The 22548-nt window shown below is 30.8% G+C and overlaps 1 non-coding gene across 1 annotated transcript; it reads right to left on the bottom strand.

Moving 5' to 3' along the window:
* Window positions 1-1245: 1245 nt before the first annotated feature.
* On the bottom strand, window positions 1246-1317 carry TRNAI-UAU (transfer RNA isoleucine (anticodon UAU)). The gene has a single exon. It is a non-coding gene; the product is annotated as a tRNA-Ile (tRNA).
* Between the last annotated feature and the right edge of the window lie 21231 nt (window positions 1318-22548).

Raw genomic sequence — 22548 nt, forward strand, 5'->3', positions numbered from 1 at the left:
GACCAATTTCGGAGTATCTCATCAAGTGGAAGAACTTATCTGTTGAAGATTCCACATGGGAGGATGAGAATTTTATATAGAAGCATCCAGAACTACTCAAGCGTTGAGGACAACACTTTTTTGCAGGAGAGGGGCATGTTAGGTGCCTATAAAACTAGTGATTACCCCATTACTATTGTAGTTATATCCCTTATTAATATTTTTGTGCCCCTATTGTCCTCATATTATTATTACTGTGCCCCATAGAATCCCTCTATTGTTATTTTTGTGGCTTTGTATTATTATTGTTAGGTCAGTTAGGCTATACTGTGACTCCTTGGACTCCTATATATAGAAAGGAGGTTTTTTCATTTGAATCATCCAAGAAATGTTCATTCATGTAATGTAAAAGAGGTTGCCCCCTCGAAGAGACTGAATTCTAAGGCGCTGATCTATCTTTTCTATCTTTTGTGAGCTAGTTTCATAACAGAAATAGAGGTGGCAATAATAATAGTAGAAGAAAATAGTTGGGATTGATCACAATGAAGATTATTTATAATTGACTACATTCCTATGATTCACATTTTTTTCCATTCAACACTATTACATTGTCACTTTTCATTCAAAATTTTTATTTCATCATTTTTCATAATTAAAGTTATTAACAATATCTATCATATCAACATATTGAGGCAAATCAACAAATTTAAAATCAAAACTACTCTACAAGATATATTTAGTAATACCTCGGGGGACGCTATTAAGAATTAATTACTTTCAAAACACTACAACACAAAGGGGGTTTTCAGTCAATATTTAAGACAATTTTTTAGTAAATTGTCTTAACTTGAGACAAAAGAAAACTTGTGTATTGTCTCAAATATTGTCTTTAAGCGGGTGTCTCAAATTAAATTGTTTTAAAATATTGTCTCTATAAAGACAATATATAACACAAATCTTTTTGTCTCCCCAGAGACAATTTCATTTTCATTTTTGTCTCTCCAGAGACAATTTCATTTTTGTCTCTCCAGAGACAATAGTTGGGATTAAAGACATATTGTCTTTAAGGAGACAATGTCTTTGATCCTAACTATTGTCTCTCTAGAGACAATAAAAAATTACATTCAAAGACAATACAACATCACTTTTGTCTCTTTAGAGACAATATAAAATAATGAATCTAGAAAAATATCTCACCATTGAAATAAACCAACATTAAAAGTATTTAATTAAAAATAAACTACAATATCATTGATTAATTCATATTAGGACACAGTGGAATCGAACCACCAACCTCCTGCTTATAAAGCAGGTACTCTTCCATTGAGCTAGCATCCTTTAAAATTCACAATAAAAATGGCAATAAAAATAATAGCTATTAAAAACAATTTGTTTAAACAAAATAATAATACAATTAAAATTCACTTAGAGGAAAATTCAACTCAAAAATAACCACCTAAGAAAAAATTAAGAAATTAATAAAATAATGTCATGTAGACAATTTTTTAATATTTCATTTTTATTATTTTACTTTTACCAAAATTACCCAAATAAATGTCACTTTTATCAAAATAACTCTATATATATTTTATATTTAAATTAGTTTATTAACACAAGATTTAATAAAATTTGGTAATTCAAAATTTAATATATTGTTTCAAATTTATTATATAAATTCCTAAATATAAGGGACAAATCTATCATATAAATTCCTAAATATAAGGAATGAATTTAGTCATTGATAAAAAATGATTAAAATTAGTAACATTTGTTTTAACAATATTTCTTTTTTTAATATAAAAACAAATATGCACAAAAAATAACATCATCAAATAAAATTTTCCAAATATTTGAATTGAAAATATTTTATTATAAAAAATTGCTTGTCTTTTCACATTTTTTTAACTAATAGCTAATAAACAAGTTAATTTTTTTTTAAAGATAGTCATCACAAACCCTCTCCCCAGTTTTTGCCATATGTAATGAGGCTAATTGAGATTCCTTTTGTGGTGCAATATGAGGGTCTCTTACATTATATAACCATTTATATTAATATATATTTATATCATGTTATATATATAATTTTCAATTATTATTATTATTGAGAATAAGTTTACATGATTAAAACAACAATTAAGTTTTACAAATAATAATACTTATCTAAATTAATAATAATTCGATCCTAATTTCCACAAATTCAAAAGTTGAACAATTTTGTTGAAAAGACAATAAAATATATTATGGGTTTCCAAGGATTTTTGCATAATCGTACAACACTGTACTCTGTATAGCCTCTGGACTAGCATAATTCCATGGATACTTCAAATCACCTCCACCAATTAGGCACAACCTTTCTGTTTCTGAAAAATACTCAAAATTTGCTTCCATGACAAGGTAGCAGGTGTGTGTGCAACAACAATCTTGTTTCTTTCTTTCTATAGACAATCCCCAAGATGCACAATCACACACTCATCACCTTTTGTCTTGTTTGTAGTAATTTTCGATAGATTCTCTTGCTAGTCATTAAGCATCCCACTCATACAGTGCTGGTTTGATTGTTGCATCCCATAACTATGCCAAAATATAATTAAGTAGAAAATGCCATTTCGTTTGTAGAAAAAAATTCCTGTGGTTGTCTTACTAAAAGAAGACACAATCTTTGAAGAGGTCACACAATGGTCGTACTACGGTATGACCATATGTGGACTCCTATATCCCTACATCATTCAATTGAATTTCGAGGACTTGAGGAGGAAAGCTACCACCAACCCAAATCAATTATTACCTTCTCTTGCACTTTTAATGGCAGAGGTGAAAGGTTTGAAGGGGAATTTGAGGGGATCCATAGGGGTATCCAAGTCCATTTCCTGCTAGAGAGTCCCTCTAAAAGTTTCTCATATTCCTCCGATTCTAGTTCAAAATTCCTTGAAAAGCGGTAAATCTTGAAAAAAAATCTTAAAATGAAAAGCGGTAAATCTCTTTAAAAAAATCTCATATTCCTCTGATTCTGGTTCAAATTTCCTTGCTTCCTCTGTGTAGAATCCAAAATAGCGAAGTGTCATAGAATATAGCCAAGTGCTGTAGAATCACCTGTACTTTGAAAATTATAAAGTGAGAGAAGCATCATAAATTTTGAAATCTTAAAAAACAGTGAAAAGTTGTAAATCTTGAAAACAAATTTTAAGAACATAGTTACCGATCAAATGATAAAGTGAACTGGTACTCGTTTTTTGAGGTAGAAAAACATCACCCGATTTTGAAAAGTGGTGATGCCAGAATAAACTTTCCTTTTTTTGAGCTTATTTTTGGCACTTTAAATTTTCTCATGTATCATGTATGAACACTTTTTTTTCGATGTTAGTGATTTTCATGCTAATTTTGGAAAGTGATGATGCAGCATCAACCCCTTCTTTTTAGAGGGTTGATTTTTGAAACTTAAATATTTTTTTTTTATGTAGCAAGTTTGAACACCTTTCTTAAATGTTAGTGACTTTCATCTTGATCTTGAAAAGGGTTAATGCAACATCAACCCTTTTTGTCTAGAGGGCTTATTTTTTACACTTTAAATTTTGTAATGTATTAACTGTGGATATTTTTTTCAAATGTTTGTGATTTTCATGTTCCTAATAAAACATTAAAAAAAAATTAAAAAACATGACAAAAAAACTCAAATAATAAAAAAATAAAAAAAACACATAAAAATGTAAAAATAAAACAAAATTTCAATTGTAAAAAAGAAAATATTAAAAAAAATTAAAAAGAGGAAAATATTTAAATAAAACATAAAAATTAAAGAAAAATATTGAATATTAATCGAAAGGAAACAAAAAAAATACATCCCTAACAATTTTTTTAAGTTAAAAAAGAAAAATTACAACCACATCATAATAATTAAAAAGAAAACCTATAAAAAAAAAAAAAAAAAAAATTATTAAAAAAATTAAATTTAAAAACTAAAAAAGAAATCATAAAAGTTATAAAATAAAAATGAAAAAAATTAAAACAAAAAAAATGAAAAAAAAAATGAAAAATGAAAAAATTATAAATAAATTAAAAAAATAAAAATATTTAAATTAGAAAACAAAAAAACAAATCAAAACCAAAAACAAAAAAAAATAAAATAAAAAACAGATACTTAAAACCAAAAAAAAAAAAAAAAAAAAATTAAAACAAAAAAAAAAAAAATGAATGTTGAAAAAAAAAGATAAAATAAAATTAAAAAAATAATTAAAAAATGATAAATAAAATAAAATAATAATAAAAAAAATTCCTTTACCCCGGGCGAGGTAGGCTGCGGGCGCGGGTGGGGAGGCGAATGCATGCAACCTGCCTCCTCTCCCGCGTCCACGGCAAAACCCTCCAGGGGGTGGTTTTCTGATTCTGGGAATTAGATAGCCACCCCGGTAGGGAGGCGCGCTGCGTCGAGCCGCCTCCCACACTGGCATTAAAGGATTTTTTTTTTTTTTTTTTTTTTTTATTTTGTTTTCTTAATTGTTTTTTGGATTGTATTTCTTTTTTAGTTTCTTTTTGAACCTTTTTTTTTATTTTTATTTTTTTTGTTTTAAATTTTTATTTTAAATTTAAATTTAAATTTTTTTGTTTTTTATTTATTTATTTTTATCTTTATTTTTACTTTTATTCTTTTATATATATATATATATATATATATATATATATATATATATATATATATTTAATTTTTTAATTTTTATTTTTTGGTTAATTAATTTTTATTGTTAATCTTTATTTTCATTCAATTTAATTTTCTACTTATGTATTTTTTATTTTATTAAAAAAAAATGTTGCGTGCTTAAAAAAAAAATTACTAAAAAAATGATTTTTATTTTTAAAGAATGTTTTTCTGTTGAAAAAAATGTTTTTATTTTTATTTTGTTAATTAATTTTTTTTTGTTAAATTGTATTTAGTTTTTTTTTTTTTTTAATTATGATATCTATATATATATATATATATATATATATATATAGATATTTTAATTTTTTGTTTTTTGTTGAATTGAGGCTTCTGTGATCCATAATAGTTATAAGTAGAACTTCGGCATAAATCACATATAGAAAGACCTTTGTCGACGCATTTCGAACCAACCATTGTGGTTCATCGTCAGGACAAGTTGAAGAAACAGATCCAGCAATTGCATGTTATATAGTCTGAGCAGAGCCTCCAATGGCTATCTTTACCAATGGCTAATTTTGACCAAGGGAACAAGGTCAAAAAGTCAATCTGATAATTAAAGGAAGTTAGTTAAATTCTTTGACCATACCTCAAATATATATATATAATAATTTTAATTGGAATTTATAGTTAAAAAGGAATCATTCAATAATTAAGTTATTTTAATTTAAAAGGGATTATAACTTAATTATTGAATGATTCCTTTTTAACTATGAATTCCAATTAAAATTATTTTATATATATATTTGAGGTATGGTCAAAGAATTTAACTAACTTCCTTTAATTATCAGATTGAATTTTTGACCCTGGTCCCTTAGTCAAAATTAGCCGTTGGTAAAGATAGCCGTTGGAGGCTCTACTCAGACTATATAACATGCAATTGCTGGATCTGTTTCTTCAACTTGTCCTAACGATGAACCACACTGGTTGGTTCGAAACACGTCGACAAAGGTCTTCCTATATGTGATTTACGCCGAAGTTCTACTTATAAATTTTTTATCTATTTTTTAATTGTTATAAGCTATTTTTATGTTATTTTTTTACATTTTTAAGGTTTTTTGCTTCTTTTCTTTTTTATATTTGATTTTTTTGTCACGATTTATATATATATATATATATATATATATATATATATATATATATATATATATATATATGAATTTCTTTTTTTTGTATTATTTTTTGTATTTATTTACTATATTTTATTTTTTTTCCTTTTTTAATAATTTATTATTATTATTTTTTTTTTTTCAATATCTTAATTTTTATTTTTTTTGTCTTTTTCATTTTTATTTCTTTATACATTTATTTTTTTATTTTGTTTTTTATTTTCATTTTTTTTTCTATAGGGATACTTGTCTAACAACCTGGTCCCATTATGGGCATTTTGATAGTTGATTTTAAAATTTTCGTTATAATGAATCAAGTCTGCCCCCACAATGTATCAATTTAATGGTTGGTCTTTAGTTTTCATTACAACAGATCGAGTTCACCTACACTGCGTGTTAATTTGATGGTTGATTTATATTTTTTTTGCAATGTATCAGGTTGTCTTAGGCTAACATTTTAAAATCGCTATATATTTTGCATTTAAAAAATAAATTACTCTTGAGTCTTCATTTTTAAAGTTTTTTGTCGTCAAATTTTTTCATAATGTCATGCTTGAAATATTTTGAAAACTTGAGATATTTTTGTAGTCATAATCTTTGGTTTTAATTGCATGGTCGAAAAATTGTCAAGATTTTAAGTTTTTCTAAGTCATGATATTTTATCTTTAATGCAATTGACGAAAACAACTACAATTTCAAGGTTTTTTAGAGTCAGGATATTTTATCTTTAACAACATGGATGGAAATAGTCAAAATTCGAGATATGATATTTTATCTTTAGCATCATGTCTGAGAATTTTTTGAATTTTACAGTTTTTCAAAGTTCGAATATTTTCTCTTTAACTCCATTGCTAAAAAATGTCAAAATTGTAACCCGATTTTTTTTTGTTATTCCAGAATTAAAAGAAAATTTAAGTGTTTTTTTTATCCATTTAAAAACAAAAAAGTTTTTACTTTTATTTAAAAAAATGTTGAAAATTTACCCTAAAATAAAACATCGTTCTCGAATAAACAATTTTCATTTTTAGGTTTTTTTTCATGTTTTTTTTATGGTTTTTGGGCTCGAGTACTCATTTTGAGGTAATAGTCCTTGTTTCATCTGTAACTATTTTAAAATCAAAAGCGGTAAATCTCTTAAAAAAATTTCTCATATTCCTCAGATTTTGGTTCAAAATTCCTTGCTTCCTCTATGTAGAATCCAGAATAGCCAAGTGTCGTAGAATCCATAATAGCCAAGTGAGAGAAGCATCATAAATTTTGAAATCTTGAAAAAAATTTCTTAAAATGAAAAGCGGTAAATCTCTTAAAAATAATTTCTCATATTCCTCTGATTCTAGTTCAAAATTCCTTGCTTCCTCTATGTAGAATCCAGAATAGCCTAGTGCCCTAGAATCACCTGTAATTTGAAAATTATAAAGTGAGAGAAGCATCATAAATTTTGAAATCTTAAAAAATAGTGAAAAGCCATAAATCTTGAAAAAAATATTAAAATGAAAAGTCGTAAATCTCTTAAAAAAATTCTCATATTCCTCCGATTTTGGTTCAAAATTCCTTGCTTCCTCTGTATAGAATCCAGAATAGCCAAGTGCTTTGAAAATTATAAAGTGAGAGAAGCATCATAAATTTTGAAATCTTAAAAAACCTTGAAAAGCTGTAAATCTTGAAAAAAAAATGGAAATGAAAGTTTTTGAAAAAAGATAAATATTTAAAATTTTAAAAATATTACTAATTTTATGAATTATGTTTCTAAATATTTGTGGATAGAAAAATATATTATTAATATTATATAAAATATTATATTATTAATAAATTTCTAAAACATAAAAAGAAAGAAAGAAAGAGTATCAAAATTAAATGTAAAATCTCAATAAATGGAAATGGAAAGTGATAGTTTTCTTAAACGTGAAAAAAAATAATATTTAAAATATTTCTAATTTTATGAATTATGTTTCTAAATGTTTGTGCATAGAAAAATATATTATTAATATTATATAAAATATTATATTATTAATAAATTTCTAAAACATAAAAAGAAAGAAAGAAAGAGTATCAAAATTAAATGTAAAATCTCAATAAATGGAAATGGAAAGTGGTAGTTTTTGTAAACATGAAAAAAGATAATATTTAAAATATTTCTAATTTTATGAATTATGTTTCTAAATGTTTGTGCATAGAAAAATATATTATTAATATTAGATGAGTTATATTTTTTTTTCTCTAATTAATAATCAACCCATGATTTACCCTTCTTTAAATATTAATTTTATTTTTAATATTTAATATAGTTTTATGTCATTTCAGCACCATTCATGTTTAAGGTAGGTAAACCATATTATTAAAAAAATTCACCTATACCCAAATTAGATAATTAAAATTTTCCATGTCATATTAGGTACCTGTATCTCTTTTTAATTTTAAAAGATTTTGATTGGATTACATATTATGACATGGAAATTCAATGTTAAGTTTTTAAAATCAAATTTCCTCTAATGAAAATAAAATATCAATAACTCACAATTTTGATTAATTTTAGTTCATTTATAATTACAATACAATTTTGAATTAAATAGTTAAAATAAAAATACATCCAAATTAAAATCACAACTGAAATTATATCAAAATCACTCTCAAAATAAATTAAAAAAAAAAACACTTTACAAAGTTGTCACAAATCTTAGTAAATTGAAAATGATACTTTTGAATGGAATGGTTGAAAACACAATAGCTAGATTTACATTAAAGTCGGACCCAAAATAACAAAACAATAAAAGCCCTTGCAACACAAATATGCCAATAACTTTGCAATTTTGAGAGATTTTAAATCTCATAATTTCAGTGTATCTTTTGATATATATATTCACCCTAGAAGAAGTGAACTCACCCACACCTGCAAATCCAATATCCTCAAGATGAATTATTTGTGTCTTCAACCCTCACAAATAGGTTTTTAGATGTGAATGTGAATAATAATAAATTAAAATTAAAATATATGAACCAATGAAGAATTAAAAGAATCAAATCAATAGATACCAATCACATTTAACAAACACAGTGCTAAAGCTTCTTTCCTCTCCAAACATCTTAGTGGAATATATAAAAACTAATTGAAATTAAGGAAAAATGGTGATGAATGGGTTCATGGGTAAACAACAAAAGTTCAAGGCCATGTTACACCCCCTCAAAACTTCTATCTAGATTATTGTAACATGATATGACAATAATATTAATCCCCACATTCAAATGGTGTGCCTAGATATATATTCATGAAAGTAGATGGAAAAACGAGATTTATGGGTTCGCATACTTGTTTTTTAGCACGTCAGCCATTTCTTCCTATTTTTAAGACAAAAATATCCATTAATGATTAGCACATAGATTTTATGATAATAAAGCACCCAATTGTCTAAAGAAAGAATTACATCTTGTGGATCTTTATATCAACTATAGGTTTGTCCAGAATACCTGTTTTTTTCGTAATTCCTTGTTCTCTTGTTTGAGTTCTGTTACTTCAGCTTCCAATTCCACAATATATGCCTGAAAGCAAGGAAATTTTTTAAAAGATTGATATTCTATATAAAAATCCAGCAGCAAATACTAGGTTTGTCAAACTGGGGGTTTTGTCAAAATGTTTGCCCAACTATAGTTGGGTCGTTAAAATAGAGACAAGCATCACAAAACTAATATCAATAAGAAAAATACAACAGGTATAGAAAAATCCTTTTATAATTCTTCTCAAAAAATAGTTTATTGATCAGAACCGACATTCTTACAAAATAAGACAAATAGATTGCTATGCTCAGTTAAGAGATGAAGGAAAATTTACTTACCTTAAGTTTACAAGGGTTGACCTTTGAGGACAAGCTGACAAGACTTATTCAAAAGAAATAACATGATGTATCTTACCTTCATTACAAGGTTTGGCATAATGTTGCCCTCTAACTCTGTTAAGACCTTTGAGACAAGCACACAGCTAGAACCCTCTTTCCTACAACTTTGTTTCTTCCTTATCAAGTTTCCGGGTGACCAAGAATACCATTAGGAGGGTTGGCATAATCTTACCTTCTACCTTATGTAAGACATAGATGATTAGGTAGGAAGAACCCTCTCTCCTACAACTTTGGTGCATCCTTTTTGGAGCACCCCAGGTCACCACGAAAATTATGAGAAAAATAAAAGGCAAACAAACGATGATATCAAATATTTGTATGTTGCAAGCATGGACATCCCAACCCATTGTAAATATTTGAGGACCTAAGAAGCATGGAGTCAACCATTAGTTTTGTGATCTCAAAATCCAACAAAAAATAAGCATGTCACTTGTGCATTAAGTCCATTAAAATTGTCTTATACTTTACTCTTCAATCCTAATATCTTCACTAATACATAGGTAGGTACCTTAATCTAGAGAATGGATCTTAACATAGACTTATATGTAGTTAAAATTACATTGTATAAACTGTAATGTTGGAGGCTTTTGATTGATCCAACAAATAAAAATCTAAAACGTTAAGGACAAAATTACTCTTTCATGATCCTAAGATTTACTTACTCTATCATGAACCTAAGATTAAAACAAATGACACAAATGCTATTTTTACCCCTAATTTATGTAAAACAAAAAATATCATTTTTTAGTAGAAAATTAAATTTTTTTATGAAGAAAGACATAGTTCATATTTCTATAGAAGATTCAGTGTCTAAAAAATTCAAAATTTGACAGATGAAAACTATGCTTCTCATTTTTTACCAACATAGATACTCAATTGCAACGAATCAAAGCATAACCTACAATGTACACACAGTTCTTCAATACCTGTCTCACAGGAAAAATTGTAAAATACATGACAGGAGAGCTTGCGCATGGACACAATTTCAAAAAATATAAACAATCACCTAGAACAAGTGCAAGATAGTTTTTTCATGAACCAAAAAAAATTTAGTACTGGGATTCTGGAAACTCCTCGCACATAAAAAATAATAGAAAATAAGAAAATAAATATAATTCTTAACTTATATTTTAGGAAATAATAAGGTTTGTAATTGACTTTGAGTTTGAGTTAGGTTTGTAATCTAATGCACTGACAAAATACAAGAGCAAGTTTCAAGGGTGGGTTATGGTACCAAAGCCAACAATTTGGGCCAAGACAGATCAGTTTCAGGATCAAATACTAAATGCAGGCCTCACGTAGATTAGACCCATACTCTCTAACTTGTATAGTAAGGTGAAATCACTGGTACAGAAAAGGCTAGTTTTTTATATTAGTACTTTTGGATTACATGATTTGGTCTCATGTCAAGAAGTATGAAAAAGGTCTCAGACAATGGCAACATAATCTTAATTGTGTGTACTCTTGAGCATGCATCTAGGGTAATGTTTATTGACGAAAATGGGGCAAGTTTAAGATGAAACTAGCAAGAATGTTGCTATGCAATACTGCATGCTAAAGCATTGTACAGAGACATGTCCACTCATTCATTTTACAATCCATACATATCATAAACATATAATGATCAAAATGTTTTATTGATCATTTGACCTAGAAACATAGTAGAAAGTGAAGCACTAGCTAAATGTCATAGAGGATGCCTTGTATACAATACTTGCCTACCCTCGACACAAAGGTTCAAGGAAGCAAAGTAAAAATCCCTAATATAGGCATGATGATCCTTTATTTTTGGTGGCTCCTTTTGCACTAATGGTGAAGAAAAACATCATCAACATCTAAAACCTAGCTCAAGGTGGAAGAGAATAATACCTACTCTTTCTACTAGGTATTTGGCATCACCAAGATCATGTTATACTACTTAGTCTTGCTTTGTTAAACTAGAGAATAATTGTCAGGTTGGTGCCATATGATGAGAAGCCCCATATTCACATACCACACATTCCTAAGAATTGTGTTGATAGATAGGAAAGATACCATCGAGAAATCCTTCTCAAACATGGCAACAAACTTATCCAACTAAGTTTCTATAGATGCTACTAACTACTTTTTCTATTTCTTGCACTTACCCTTCTTCTAGTCTAGATTCTAGACATTGTGATGCAGAATGACCATGCTTATGAGGAATGAAGCACTTATTTTTACTCGACTCCCTTACTAACTATGGGTTTGACTCCTCACTTTTTCCCTTACCATGGATAGTTCCTTTACCTTTTCCCTTATTTGTTTAAACAAATAGAACAATGTTCTCATCAATGTCCTTCTTGCTAGCTTTCAACTCCATTCAAGTCCTCCTCTTGGATACAATCGTCATGCATCTTTTCAATGTGAGGAAGGTTCTCATGATGAGAAACACTTTTGATAAATTCTTCCCATGAAGCTAGGAATCCATTCAATGCCATGTTCACTCGCTTTAAATCTACAACCTTCTCCACAACTATTACAAGTTGACCATGAACTTGTGTGCCCTGCATAAGGTAACTATTGACTAATTCTAATTAGGTCATCTCTAGGGATCTAATATTTTTTCATAATATCACCTTCCTATTTATGTTCTCACTCTGTTAGAAGACAACTATGGCATAAAACATATCCTTTATTGTTTTCCTCTCGTATATAGAGGGGTCAAATGATCCTTGATGGCATCCATGATCATCCACCTAGACTTAACTTCCATCATTGTGTGCACTGCCAACCACTACAGATCTATAGATGAAGGCATGATATCCTAGATATCAATATTTTAATAAGAGCATAACCTTTAGTTTCTATAACAAAAAAATGTGGCACCATCAATTATATCCTTGAATATGAAGCTAGCAATCTAATTTTAAAGAGCAATGCCATAGCACCAATTTAAAAGTACAAAGGAAGAGAGGAAAAACATTTTTTTAATGAATAATTGCCTCATATAAAGATATAATTTTATAACATATTGTGTTGAAAATGTTTCACTATTTTTACATTCAAGTGAGCATGAAGAAGCCCACTAGGTTGGCATCAAGTTCTAAATGATACAAAGCCATACACATGTATCCATCTCTATAGCTTGGCAATTTTGTCGAATTCTAGATAAACTAATAACATGACATTGAGTTCTATAAGGTTTTTCTAGGAGGGCTTGCCTGGTCAATGAATGCAGCATGCTGTCAATGCCTCTGCTAGGAATCAAGTCTCCCAAGAAATAGGATTTTCCCTTATAGACAGCTTGCCTATCCTAGTGTTTGTACTTGTGTTTTCAGTTTGGGTTAGGTGCAAGTCCTAGGGAGTTTTGGAAGAATAGAGATAGATAGAACCTCAACTTTGAATCAACTGAGAAACCTTATTTTTATAACCCAAAAAGTTGCAATATTTTTAAATCTTCAGAGAATACACTAAAACAAATGTTATTGTTGATAGGAGATGTGCCTAAAACATTTGCAACACATTCCTATTTTGTGAAACACCCGAGAAACATTTTTGGGGTATACCATATATCATACCAATTTCATATTAGAAACATTTTTTGTAGGGAAAGAGGGGTTCGGGAAAGTTTCTAGTAACATAATTGCCAACATAAAGAATTTTTCTACATTGAATTGCTATATATTAACTAATTCCTAAACATAAGATTGTTTTTAAGAAAATAGTTGTCTGCACTTAGATATTTACATCCATAGTTAGTAAGTTTATGATTATAGTGAGAAGATTTCATCTAGATGATCTTGAAAGAAACTATTAAAACATAAACTAGTTTCCTTTGTGAATTGAAATACTTTTTTGTAAATTGCAATACTTGTGAATTTCTTACAAACCATATGTTGAAAATAAGGAAAATAGGGTTAATGATTATAGTTTGATAATATGCATCAATGCTTTTGTTGTCAAGAAGTAATATATTGTACGTAGTTCCATCTAGATCAATCCTTTCAGTGGAGCACCCCACATCCAAAGGCCCTTTGTACATGGTTGATGTGTGGATGCAACATGAAAGCCACTGCTCCTTCCAAGAAGTTGTCAAAGATATGAACATAAATAGTATTGTGAGATTTTAACACAATAGATTAGAATGAGCTAAAATGTTTAATTCAATATAAAGAGAAACATTTGTTTATTGCAAGTATTCAAAGCCAAGAAAGGTTACTTGGAAAGTGTTACTGAATATTATCACTTCATACACAATAAGATAATATTTAAATCTACTATTCAATCATCTGATTGAAAAAAGACATGGAAAATTAATAACAAAATATTATAGTTGATGATATCAAGTTAATCAAGACTGCCTAAAAGGATATTTGCATTGTGACCCACAAACATGCAAGTTTCAGTGCTCATGATAAATAATAATGCACAATAAAAGGACAAAATTCCATCTGTTGACATCCCTCAATTGTGCAATATCCCACTCCTCTAAATTTTCTATCATCTTCATCATACTATATGCCACTGTCAAATTTATGGTTTAGATTTCAATATTTTTGTCTTATTAGGAAATGCCATAGAGTTCCATCATGTAACTTTATGATATCCATGAAAACCATTGCCAACTTCACATCATTAATCAAGAATCCTATTTCTCCATCCAATATAATATAGTTCAAGTCAACTTCAATTGTAGAAACCTTTCTTGGGTCCTCTTGATATTTATCCATAAACATAAACATATATTTCTTCTTACAACATTTGTCACATATTCATCTGTTATTCCTTTTAAAATAACAAGTTTGTCCACCTGAGATTCCACCATCTTATTGGTATATTATGGCCTGCATATTCAGTCAACAGTCATCTCAAAGAATTTTGACCATCTTCACCCAATGTCAGATGACCTGGAAAGGTTCGATGCAAATCCTTCTCAACCTATCTATTCGATTTCTCAGCAACACATATTTCAAAAATAGCATTCATGGTGGTACTACTTAGAATACCACCAGCTTTTGTTCTCTGAAACCCTTGATCACCTCCTAGAATAAATAACTTTTTATAACATTTCTCTATCCTTTGTGTTCGAGTTCCAACAAAATATTTCCAAGGCTCTTTTCTAAGAGCCATGGGGACACCTCCACAAACAAGGCTCTCTTATTCTTCTTTCCAAGCACATGACTCTGCATATGAGCCCTGAGTAGAATTTGCTGCAAAATCACCCACTATGCTATCATTTGTGGATGCATCCTAGATTGGATCGCTCCACATCATAGAACTCTTCCTATGAATCCTCTAAAGAGACCATATTTCCATCTTTTAATAGCCTGGGATCCCACAAAGAAAGGCTTTTGCTTCCACTCTTAGGTTCCTTATTAATGGCTTAAGCAATTTTGATCTTCCTAACATGGAAACCTAGATTCTCTTATATGGTGTCTAGATATGGTCTCATTTGTGGCCATGTTTTAGTTTTATGGTTTTGCATGTCCTACTTTACATCATCTATTTTGGATAGCTTATTAGGAGAACTTCTATCCATGCTAGTAGTAACATTAGGACTTGTATCATAAAGTGATTAAAAAAATGATAACAACTTTCACTTGATTGTGAATCTGAGGTAGATATTTGGTAAGAATTCACATAAGTTTCTAGAAAGAACTCTCTTCTTTCGGATCTCTCCTCTTATTATTCCTTGTAAATTGTTTCATATTAATGATACCACTACAAAATTTGGTGACACAGTAGGCTGAGTTCCAAACTTAACTAATTGCATAGCCTCCCACCCTCTACCCTTTATCTCAATAGTGTATTTCTCTATCCATGATTACATGATCATTCGAGAAACCTTGAGAAAGAGATAAGCTACAAAAAGACTCTCTTTAACCTGATTATTAATCCCAAAGCACTGATAAGAGGATTTTGTCATAGGGAATATTAATGCATAATGAAAATCAACCATGTGACCTCACGGTTTCAGTGTTTTGTCCACTTTGTTGTTGTCTCATGATTCATTGTGCCATCAAGGCCTTGGGAACTTGACTATCTGGTGAATACACCATTATTGATCTTTCATTCTTGATATCACTATCATTCCTTAACAACACATCCTATGCTATGCATTTTTTGTCATTTCTTGTGTATTCTTGCATATTCTAAAATTTTCCTTCACAGTAATTATGACACATGAATAATGGCTTAATTACATCTTCTCCATCTTATCAAACCATTATGTTCTGTGGAGACACTTCTCCCCATATGGGTGAAAGTCCCAATCCACATTTGCACTTGTTGGGTAAAATGTGATAGAATTTTGACCCATCCCACTCCTTTTGTTTGAGTACCCTTTTGATGTTTTACTCAAACATGGCTTGGATTGGACTGAATAGTATGAATAAACAAAGGATGGTTTTATTGCATAAGAATCATATGAATTGGAGTTGCTTATAGAATGAGATGATGAACATTTTTCCTTCTTGGTACCACCAACCATAAGGAGAGAACTTAGAAATTTTGTGATCTTTTTGCCTAGAGATATTGACTGCTTGGGCTTCTTGGAATCCTTACCAGTTTTTGACTTTCACTTAATCTTAGCATGACGATCTGTAGGGTTGAAAGGCTTATTTGTAGAATGAAAAGTGTCAACCCTAACTGATGATTTTCCATGTGAATCTCAGAATAATTATCCACCAACAACCCATTTGCATGATTTGTCTTTGCTACCAACCGCGTGATGATAATTTTCCTTTATTTTATCAGTAGGAGTGGAAGAAAAATTTCTGTAGAGGGACTCCTATGCCAATGTAAGGTGAACATGTGTAGTCATGTTTAAGCCTTAACCTTTGAAATCTAATTAGAAAATGTGGTATTTTCCCTTGTATAGGCAAATACCAGGGTACCATTTTGGGACACTAAGTTTCTCGCAAGGAAATATAACGAAACCCTATTTTAGTTTCCTTTTCAATGTACATCAATAAAATTCCTTTTATGATCCAAGAACCAGGGTGAAACCATGAAAGTTCAAATTCAACGATGATATTCAACTTGTGCCAGTTGTTTTCCTATTTGAAGTGTTCAAAATTTAGTCTCTCATTATTTCCATACAATATTGTTTTGTTTTCGAACCCAATATACATGAATTTCATACCAAAAAGATTCTTACAACCAAGAATTAATATGAAGAGTGAAAAAATAGTACTTACAAGCTCCATCCACATTGATTTTTCTGGTGAAGTAGCGGTTGCCTTACTTGTTAATCCCAACTAGTGTGTTGAGGCATAACCAACTCACAATCCTTCATACATATTTCTCCATGGCTTCTTTCTACTCTCTACATCATACTTCTTATCAGGGGTACTCTAGAGCTCAACCTCCCATGGAAGACACATTTAGTACAGGTATGCAGCCCAAAGAGTTGTAAAAATCAATACCTTGAATTTTTTGTTTAAAAAATAAAGGATACTCACATGGGCACCAGGGATATGAAGTTTCTCTCCTACCCACTTCCCAAAATCCGAAGAGGGTATTGAACATACATGGGTAGTAGAACCACTTGGGGTGCTATTATGTTGTAGAGTGCTAAGGGGTGGCTCAAAGAAGATCTTCCTCTTGCCTCGCACCTCTCAGATGTTGCATCAAAGTGCTCGAGGGTGGCCCGATGTGGAGCATTTTCATTGTGGAGTGCTCTTACTGCGATGCATCTCATATGCTACATCACAGTGCTCAGGGGTGGCTCGATGTGGGACATTTTCATTATAGAGTGTTTAAGGGCGGCTTGATACATAGATTCCTCTTTCAACGACACGTCAGGACCCTAGACCACACAAAGGATAGAGAAGAGGAACTAAACACTTCATAGAACCCTAGACGACACAAAATAGAAGACTCGAACTTACACGGGTTCACCAAAGACAAGCAAAGCCGGGATAGGACAAAATGATAAAATTTTAACAAAAGGGGATTTGAAAAGCGCCAAAGACAAGTGGCTTTGAAAAAAAGGCTTAAGATAAAATAAAATTTTAAGAAAAAAATACTTAGGAAAAAAATGATAATTTTAATACAAAATTATTATTTCGTCTTAAATTAATGTTTTAAATATTTCGGGTTTTGCGGTTAGCATCACCGCCGCTATTGAAATCAAACATTTTATATAGGGTTTGGGATTTGTCTCCAAAAATATATTAAATTTCAAGGGTCTCCTTATTTTCCAGACTTCATCAGACCCTTCATATCCTTTCCATGGAGATGTCATGGCCAATTCTTCTAGTAATTGAATGCTGATTTCCTTTTCCATGTGGCCATATTTTCATTTTTGACGATCTCTTCTTCCATTCTTCACATATTAACCCCTAGGAACTTTCATCCTTAGTTCCTCATTTATTATCAACCACCTCATATTCCATATGAGGACATATTATGTTGATTTCATCTAATCAATATGTGAACCATACCTTCATGCATCCTTCCAAATGAGGATATCCCTTTCTCTTGATCATGCTTATAAGGTAGAGCATTTATTCTTGCATACATACCTCATTTACTCCTTTTGATAATCTAGACTTCTTTCGGTAGCTTCCTAGATTGAAAGTTTTTCAATCATCTTGACTTGCTTTAATCTCTTGTCATCATATCATCATCCCATGAATCCCTCACAAGGTGGAATTCCTGGTGAGACCTTTTCCTTTTCCAATGTGTGAATCTTCCAATAGAGGATCTTCATTATCCTTATCCTGCAAATGCTTCTTCTGAATGATGTACAATGATCTATGTACTAGATGAATTTCTTTTATCCATAAGCACTACTTATGCTTCCAATGAGGTTACCAAGAGCTCGTTTCCACTATAGGTGACTACCATACACTTGTACTTCAACTCTTTTGCAAGCTTCTTATGATGTTTCGAGCTATTTATTTATATTGTATGCTTCTTATGATGTTATCTCCTAACGTGATTCATCTTATCATGCCTCTAATGTTTCCTACCATGATAACTATACAAGAACTAAAGAAAAAATACTTGACAAGAACTAGGTGAAGAAGATCATCTCAATCATAGTAGAGATCCTTTACTTCTTCCTTCTTAGACTTCTTCATTTTGGCCTCTTCCACTTCTTCAATGATACGGCCTTCTCCCCTTCCTCTTTTGTTGTTGTTCTTCTTGAGCTTTGGACAATATCTCTTATAGTTCCCATATTCATGACATCAACATCATTGAACCGTCGACATGTTCTTATTTTTCTAAGGACGAAGCTTCCCTTTTCTTCTATCGATGGCAGAAAAATTCTTGAGCTTGCTCACTTGATCCTACATTCATTTTTTCCCTCAACCTAGTTTCTTAGATTTTTCATAATGACCATAGCTCATTGAATGGAGTAGCTTCCTTCTTCCCATAGATGCTTGATGTGAAGTTGCTCCATTCCTCTAGTAGTGCATTGAGCACTATGATAGTCATTTCCTTGTCAGACATTATTTCTCCCAACTCATGGAGTTGGTCTCTTATTTCTAACACCCTCATAAAGTAGAGGCCATTCCTTCTTCTTTTGATATCTTCATCTTGTAGATTTCTTGCCTTAACGAGATCACTTCTCCTACAGTGCTTACAAAGAACAATTCTACAAGTTTGTCATATATTTCTTTTGATGTTTCTAGTTTTGATACATAGGGAATGAGGGGATCCTTGATGGATTCTATGAGAATTCTTTGAGCCCTTACTTCCCCTTTCATGTACTTTTTAAGAGATTGAGATTCTTCCTTTGGAGGTTTTGTGATTGAGCCCTTAACATGTTCCACAACTTCATTTTATATGAGGATTAAATCTGTCCTCTTCTTCCATGCAAGAAAGTTTGATGACCCAACCAACCTATTGCTCTCCTTGCAAAAATACATTTTGATAGATTCATATGTGGGCATAAAGATAATTTCTTGTGAAGATACTCCTTGATGACAATATCTTCAATTTGCTTCCTTCTTGCTTTTGATGATGATATGATAATAGAATATTTCTTCTTGAAGAAGATGTATTCCTTCAAATAGTGATCCTTGTCTTAGAGGGAGATCACCTTGACTTCTTGATGATGTTAACAACTTCTTTCTTGCTTCTTTTGGATGAGTAAAATGGGGTTAGCAACCAAAGGCTACCTTCCAAATAATTTAAGGAGAGTAGGGCATATTTAGAGGAGGCCAACTCAAGAAACCATAAGCAAGAAAAGGGGGAAAGTATCTAACAAATATGGTTAGAGTACGCATCAAAATCCCCATCCTTGAATGAAATGGTGGTTTACACAGGGCTCATGAGAGAATATGGGATGGAGGGTAGATTGGCATGGTCAGAAAATGAGAGAAGGGTTTTATCTTGTAAAGGAATATGGGATGGAGGTTATGTCTAAGTTCAGGGAGACTTTTATATTGTTTGACGAGGATGGAGGTGGATGTATCACAAGAAAGGAGCTTGGGACAAAATATGAAACATATTAAATGCACCATTCCAATTGATTTTTCTATGGAGAATCAAAGAAATAGATGAGTTCACTCATCCATCGTCCCCATATAGAGTAAGCAACAACAAGTCCCACTCTATCCTTTACGACACAAATTTTCCCATGCTAAGATGAAGCTAGAAAGATACATTTAATGATATTCTTAGGCAGAGAGAAAATATGAAGCCAATATACAGAGATGCTCTGAAGGAATGCTCAAACTAGAGTCAACTTGCCTCCTAGGGAGAGCCACTTGTGTGCCCATGATAAAATTTCACTGTGGATTTTCTCTATAATTCAGCTTCAATCCTTAATTCCATAATAATTAGTTTGGAGCATCAATCTAAGATATTTAAAATCCGCATCCAATGTAGAGTAGATAACACCAAAAATATGATAAATCTACAGTACCAATACATCATCTGGGTTAGCAGAAATCATATGAGATTTAATATTATTCATAAGGATTCCAAAGACCAATCAAAAGAGGTCAATATACCAAAGAGTAACACATCAAAGGAGTAACTGTGACTTGTCTACCTACACACCTATAGCCAAAATTACATTTAATACATCTACCTCCACACCTGCAACCTGTTGAAGCCTCAGATTTCTGCTGCTCCAATATGGGGGATAACCACTCTGTCCGGACCTTAAAGGAAACTCCTTTTCCATTTGGTATGGTGGCTCCAGCTATGGATGATGGGACCGGTTTCCAAATATGGTTTTTAAAATGTGAATAGGTGGTTCTGCAGCGATTTCAATAAGAATAATAATAACTAAATGACCTATTCTAGCATGAAAATATCGAGCTAACTTAGTCTAATATAAACCTGGGTATTCTGTATGATATGCGATCTAAAAATATATCTGTTTGACATGTGATAATAAAGATCATTCATGAATTAAACAGAGATGATAACATGTAAAGATAATTTCTTTGACTAAATAGTTAGTCAAAGATATGTATAAACTATATCGCATATATTAATGATCATGTATGAAAATAAATACTTTTAGGTAGGCATCATACAATAGTGAAATTAACACATAATAGAAAGAACGTATTCGATATATAATTCATGAAAATGAAATGCTAACACTAATTAAACAAAAAAAAATTAATCATACAAGATAAAAGTACCATGTGTGTGAGGTTCTGCTCATTTGACTAATGACATAGATCAGTTCCTTTCTTCGGATCAAATTATTCTCCAAGTATACAATAGTGAATCAACAAAGGAAAGTAGTCTGATATTCAAAAGAAATGAGCATGCTCCACAATTTCATTAAGGCATTCAAAAAATTACAGAAGTGCATTCTTTGCAAATGTTTTTTATGAAATTCTGGACCCTTCTCTAAATTCATGAGAAGGGTATAAATACTATCTAACTAAAGTTAAAAAACAGATTATACAAAATATTTGAGGAAGTTTCAAACCGCCTTCCTCTCAACTAGCAACTAACTATAAAACTAAAAGTGATTTGATGAGCAGAGGGTATAAATATGACTTATTTTCTACCAGAATCTCCTTTAGATCAGATATATCGAACATCAGTTTCACTTGAGGAGGTGCCCCAAACTGCGTTTTGACCTGTCCTACGAAGATAGAATCTATGAGAGGTGGCAACATCCTTTGTGTTGAATGGAGTGCATAATTGAGCATCATTATCTGGCTATGAGGTTTGACAAGGAAATGGAAATATGCCTCCAAGTCAGTCTTTGATAACTTGGTGATCACTTCCCTTTAGGTTTTCAACTTTTTCTTAAATTTTTTATCCAAGTCATTTGAATCTGGCAGCATCTTTGGATTGCCTTATTTCATCAAGTTGGTAGTGCACAAAGTGTGATTTACTTTTTTTACTATGCTCTTTTCCACTCCTGTTGCTCTTGCCACTGCTAATTCAGCCTGCTTGATCCAAGCATCCCAATCTGTGAATAAAATGTCCTTATGTGTCTCCTCAATCTTGGGCAAATTTTCTCTCCTTCCTTCTTCAACTTCTTTCCATTCAATGAATTCAGAGATCTTTGTATTTGAATCATTAAATTTAGTTTTCTGATCAATCACCTTATTCGTTAACTGATCACTGGTAATCAGATAAGGAGTCACATCCAACATTCTTTGGCAAAATAAATCTTGGTGTTTTGATAGAAGGGAATTTAGTGCTAATTTTTATTTGATGAATTCATTAATAGTAGGGACATCTTTATATTTTTCCATGGCTTCTTGCAATTCTTGGACTTGCATGTTCTTTGCAGAGATGTCTGTTTCATGGCTTATCTTTAATATCTCCATATTCTATTGCAATTGGGCTAGTTTTTCAGCAACCTTCTTGTTCACACTTGCCTTCTCAATTTCAAGTTGTTTCTTGAGTTGTGCTATTTTTTATTCCCTTTCCCTTAAAAAATTAGGTACCTCCTTAGCTTTATCCATGGTGCGAGTTGCATATG

This window comes from Pinus tabuliformis, chromosome 8 (genome assembly GCF_031772625.1).
Source record: "Pinus tabuliformis cultivar Carrire ecotype Pingquan chromosome 8, CPIR1, whole genome shotgun sequence".
NCBI lineage: Eukaryota > Viridiplantae > Streptophyta > Pinopsida > Pinales > Pinaceae > Pinus > Pinus tabuliformis.